Below are 6,652 nucleotides of genomic sequence, written 5' to 3'. Positions count from 1 at the left end.
TGAATGCACGAGTGTGTGTGTGTGTGTGTGTGTGTGTGTGTGTGTGTGTGTGTGTGTGTGTGTGTGTGTGTGTGTGTGTGTGTGTGTGTGTGTTTCTGTCTGTTCGTTCTTCAGTTTAGCGTCTTTTCACTATCAGTGAAATTAGACGATCAAACAAAAACAAAAAAAGAAGAAAAAAAAGAAGAATAAATAAATAAATAAATGATAAAAAGAAAAGAAAAAGAGGGAAAAGGAAAACAGAAAAGGTAGAAAACTACCAAAAAAATGCATAACAAACATGCAATTACATTTAACAGTAACAACCGTTTCTGTCTGTCTGTCTGTCTGTCTGTGTATGTAGACCTTCTACGTAAGTATGCATGAAAAAAAAAAAAAAATCATCAAATTTCGAGGAAACCCATTTTCCACACGGCACCATTTTTTTCCACTTACCACCAGCGAAGACAGAATTGGAAAACTCGTCTGGAAGCGAAACATACATCACTCGCTATCGATTTCTATACCGACTGAGTGGCGATTCCAGCGAACTTTCTGGCGACGATAGCTAGCTACGCTTGGACACATTGTAAGCCTGCAAGTATGTTTGCTTATTGACTCTGCTTCGGAAACGCACATGAATTGCAAACCTGTAAACATTCACGTATGTATGGAAATTGTAAGAAGTCTGTTCCTTCGTTCTATAGTTTAACGTCTTTTCACTGTAACTGATATTAGACGAGGGTAGGGAAAAAGATCGAGTGGATGGGTGTGTGTGTGTGGCGGGGTGGGGGTGGGGTGGGGGATTATTGTGTACGCATGTGAGTAAGTGAAAGTGTGTGTGTGTGTGTGTGTGTGTGTGTGTGTGTGTGTGTGTGTGTGTGTGTGTGTGTGTGCGTGCGTGTGTGTTACATATAGAAAATGATTGAGTTAAGTCTGTTCACATGCATATGTGTTCGTTTCATGGGTGACTTGTTATTGCCTTAAGTCAAACATGTATCTTTCTCACTGTATGCATATTAGACAATTTCTATTTCGTTCTTTTTCATTATAAAAACACAGCAAGCCTTCAGACAGCTTTCTATAAAGCTTGTATGAATCTGTTAGCAACGTATGCCCACACATTTCGTAATCAAATAAATAATAACAAATAACCGGCTATTACAATCCCAAAAGCATGCCTCACCTATCATTTTAACAATATAGATTTTTTTCTTCGCTTTTTAGTTGGCTACGTCTATTTGTATATCTTTCTGAAAACCTAGAATTACGATTCGTTTTTTTGTTTTTGGGTTGTTTTTTTATTTACCCCCTCCCAATTTCTTAAGTCATATAATGCATGATTATACTTTAATCAACGAGCAGCTAGAAAAAAAACAACAACAAAAAACAAAAACAACAACAACAACAACAACAACACAGATTAGCTTACTTAGTCGCATGGTGTTTTAACTTTTTCCTCACTGCGAATAGTACATTAATGATGGATTTCATTTAGATATTCCCTGTGACCCCGGTACACTTGGTAATAAAGACATATTCTATTCTATCCTATTCTATTCTATTCTATTTCATAAAAGTGAGATCTTCGAAATAGCCTGACCACGTGGTTCCCTCCCTTAGTCATTACTCTCTAGAAAAGAAGACCCCGATCTCATGAATATCAATGAGGCCTTTCTCGTTGGTGGGGGAAAAAAAAGAAAAAAAAAAAGAAAGAAAAAAAAGGACGACTGATTATTTATTGCACGCAATCTATTATTTTGTAAAATGTCGCAGTTGCAGGAATTTCGTGTACAAATTAGGGTAATGTGTGAATTAGATGAATAGATAAATAAATAAATGAATAAATTTAAAAAAAAGAATGAATAAATAAACAAACAAACAAATAAATAAATGAATTAAAAAACAACAACAACAAATAAATAAACAAATTAATTAATTTAAAAAGAGAACTATTGACCGACATATTTTTTCACAACGCCCATATTTTTTTCTTTCCCTCTCCATTTTGAATATTTTGTTATCACGTAATACGGAAATGTAAAAACAAAAGAAAGTCAAAAGAAACAAACAAACAAAAGACAATCAAACAAATGAACAAAAAGAATAAATGTATAAACTGACAAATGAAAACAATTTACTGAAGAGGACATTTTGAGCCACTAGCGATTAGCCATTATTATTTGAAAGCTCCCCCTTACCCCCACCCCTCTCTCTCTCTCTTTGGTTGTTTTTTTTCTCTATCTACACACACACACACACACACACACACACAAACACACACACACATACGCACAAACACACACACACACACACACACACACACACACATCCATACCCCTTCCCCCTACACACACACACACACACACACACACACACACACACGCACGCACACACAAGCAAATCAAGACATAATCACCAGGAAATTGGTCCCAAAAAGTAAGGGGGAAAAAGATAGAATCTTGACAAACAGTCTGTACCAACAAGGAAACAGCTTATTTCCAGTTCTTCTAGGAGAGGTTTATATAATCGATAGTTTCTGTGAAGACAGACGAGGAGACTGTTAGATCTTGTGGAGGGCTGATGGTTTTGATAATCGATAGTTTCTGTAAAAAAAACCCACAAAGAAACCAAAAAAAACAAAACAAACCCAACTGAGATAGATATCAGATCCTGAAAACAGCTGAGCAAGACTTAGACACAACTCAAGACGGAAGTAAACAACGTCGCGGTTTAATCCTTTCAGAAAGAACCACGTGGGCACATGAAAAACAACAACCCCCCCAAAAAAAACAACAACAACAAACAAACAAAAACAACAACAACAAAAAACAAAAAACAAAAAACCACACAAAAAAACCACAACAAAGATAGGAAGAGAAGGCAAACATAACAAAGCGACAGTCAATTTAAGTGGCATGATGATGATGATGATTATTAGCATTTACGCCTAATCTTGAAAATAAGCCCTAGGTGTTTACAAATAGAACACATATGTAAATATCAAAAAGAAAAAAAATGAACGCAAGATACCAACTATGATTAAAATTAAAAATTATTCATCTCCTCCCATCCCCGCACACACAACACACACACACACACACACACACACACACACACACACACACACACACACACACTCGTAAATTGTACACAATCAAAAATACTATCAACCAATTCTAAAACTATCAAAACTCACTCACTCCCAAATAGTCATTCTAGTTCATAATGAAAAGCGATGAACTGTTGAGAATTCATCAGGAGGGGAAAAGGGTGGGGTCTTCAGATTGGATTTGGAAGATTGCAGCGAGGATGAGTGACGGAGAGGCTGAGGAAGTTGATTCCTAAGAAAGGGAGCTTGGAATGAAACACTGCGTTGGCTATACGTTTTGGTTCGAGCAAGGGGGGGTTCCTAAGCATTAGGCAGCATGTCATAAATATCAAACATGTAAGTACATAAAACCATGCATAGTTGTTTGAAGTTAATATCTGGACGGGGATTAGCGGTTTTGATAGGTCACAAACTATATTAACGTGAACTGAGACCATGATTTAGCCGAGTGGAGAAGCGAGAAGTACTTTTTTTTTTTTTTTTTTTAGTTCAGTGTCAGGAAACGGTTTTACCAATATAATTATATTCGCTTTGCGTGAATATCATGAAGAACACTGTAGTTGCCTGTCCCTTTTGTAGCATGCAAGGGGCGAGTGTGGATTACTGTGTCCAGGATGGCCACACAAACACAGCTCACATCACAAAACCCCCCAAAGAACTGGGAACTGTAGATAACTAAAACAAAAACAAACAAGAGAGGCAAGGCCTTCAAGACTCACTTGTGATAGATTAAGTCCCCTAGCATTAATTACAGAGTGATTTCCCTTTTTTACTATCTGCACCAAAACGTTTGCAAAATAAATAAAACTTCCATGCTTAGCAAAAGAAGTTCCTGTTTGAACAGAAAATGATAATAATGACTGCTCTTGTTGTTGCGCCAGAATATCAGATCAAAGTGCCAAGTTTAGAGAATACAAAAAATATAAATATAACAGTAAATGCAGTTTGCATATAATTAGGCTTCATTTATTTATTTTTTTTGTGACCATCCCAGAGGTGCAATATTGTTTTAAACAAGATGACTGGAAAGAACTGAATTTTTCCTATTTTTATGCCTAATTTGGTGTCAACTGACAAAGTATTTGCAGAGAAAATGTCAATGTTAAAGTTTACCACGGACACACGGACACACATACACACACACACACACACAACCGAAGACCGGGTTAAAACATAGACTCACTTTGTTTACACAAGTGAGTCAAAAATTGACAATTCCAGTTAATTAGGGCGTTCTTCCTTAAGATATATCCAGTTGAATAGGGGTTCTTCCTGAAGATATATCGAGTTAATTAGGGCGTGATTCCTAGAGATATATCAAGTTAAGTAGGGCGTTATTCCTGGAGATATATTGAGTTGATTGGGGCTTTTTTCTTGAAAATATATCGAGTTAATTAGGGCGTTCTTCCTGAAGATATATCCAGTTAATTAGGGCGTTCTTCCTTAAGATATATCCAGTTGATTAGGGCGTTGTTCCTGAAGATGCATCGAGTTAATTAAGGCGTGATTCATAGAAGTATATCAAATTAATTAGGGCATAATTCCTGAAGATATATCCAGTTAATTAGGACGTGATTCCTGGAGATATATCGGATGAAGTAGGGCGTTATTCCTAGAGATATATCGAGTTGATCAGGGCGTTATTCCTGGAGACATATCGATGTTATAGTTGCTATTGAACAGAGAAAGGAAAAGGCCATACAGAAAGACAAAAAAAGCGCTGCTAGGCTACAACGCCGCCAACAGCAGATGATTCTATTCTTCGTGCGCAATAGCCGAGTGGTTAAAGCGTTGAACTTTCAATGTGAGGGTCTCGGTTTCGAATCTCGGTAACGGGGCCTGGTGGGTACAGGGTGGAGATTTTTCCGATCTCCCAGGTCAACATAATCATGTGCAGACCTGCTTGTGCCTGAACCTCCTTCGTGCGTATACGCAAGCAGAAGATTAAACACGCACGTTAAAGATCTTGCGATCCATGTCAGCGTTCGGTGTGTTATGGAAACAAGAACTTACCCGGCATGCACACCACCGAAAACGGAGCATGGCTGCCTACATGGCGGGGTAAAAACGGTCATACACGTGAACCCCCCCCCCCACACACACACACACACACACGCACACGCACACACGCACACGCACACACACACACAAATACAACACACACGCATAACACAACACACACACACACACACACAAATACAACACACACACGCAGAACACCACACACACACACACACACACACACACACACACACACACCATAACACACACACACACACACACACACACACACACACAACACACACACACACACACACACGCACACACACACACGCACGCACACACACACACACACAGACACACACACACACACACACACACACACACACACACAAACACACACACACACACACACACACACACACACACACACACACACACACACACGCCCATAAGTTCCCGCAGTGTCTGGAATACCAGGGAGACCTTTTCTCTACACCCAGTGAAAAAACTGGAACGGGCCAACGAAGACACTGGCGGAGTAATCTGTTATTTTCTATTGACCGACTTTGATCTTGGCAAGACATAGTAGGCAGCCAATAGTGGAAAAGAAATCTTCGAAATGGGGGAAAGGAAAAGATATAAAAGAGTAAAAAAAACAAAAAAAAAACAAAAACAAAACAAAAATGATGCACTTATATCCCTGAAAAAGCTTATTTAGCTCCAATTACGGTGTTTTCCAAGGACGGTTATTAGCAGCGTCAATTATGTCCAGTCTTTTTTTATGTTTCTTTATTATATTTTTTTATAATATATTTTAATCTCCCTTAAAACGGCCCATCCCCTTCACTCTGGTCTCTGACTCTGTCTCTGTTTCTGTTTCTGTATCCGTGTCTCTGTGTTTGTAGCTTTATGTCTCTGTCTGTCTGTCTGTCTGTCTGTCTGTCTGTCTGTCTCTCTCTCTCCTCCTCCTCCTCTCTCTGTGTCTCTCTGCCTCTCTCTCTCTGTCTCTCTCTATCTTGTCTCTTTGTCTCTGTTTCTGTATCCGTGTCTCTGTGTTTGTAGCTTCATATCTCTGTCTGTCTCTCTGTCTCTCTTTGTCTGTCTCTGTCTGTCTGTCTCTCTCCCCTCCTCTCTCTGTCTCTCTCTCTCTCTCTCCCCCCCTCTTCTCTCTCTCTCTCTCTTCTCTCCATCCAGTCTGCTCTCTTCCCCCTGCACACATCATCATCGTAGTCGTCACCATCACCATCACCATCATCATCATCATCATCGTTATCACCATCATTGTCCACTTCCTGACACTCACGAGTATATAATTGCACAGGTTTTAAAGATACTTTAGTGTGTTTTTTTTGTGTGTTTTTTTTTTCCTCCTCAATGTCATTTCCCACACGACGTTATTAAACTCTCGAAATGACAGGGTGAATAAAAAAAGGAACAAAATACAGACAAGGAAAAAAAAAAGAGTAAAATAACAGATAAAAAAAGGAAAAAAGAATGGGAGTAAAAAGTAAGAAAAGGAGAAGCAATTAGAGGGGGGAGGTGAACGCACAGCATTAGAGA

The sequence above is a fragment of the Babylonia areolata genome, chromosome 26, assembly GCF_041734735.1.
Source record: "Babylonia areolata isolate BAREFJ2019XMU chromosome 26, ASM4173473v1, whole genome shotgun sequence".
Classification (NCBI taxonomy): Eukaryota; Metazoa; Mollusca; class Gastropoda; order Neogastropoda; family Buccinidae; genus Babylonia; species Babylonia areolata.
This window is presented reverse-complemented; position numbering follows the sequence as displayed.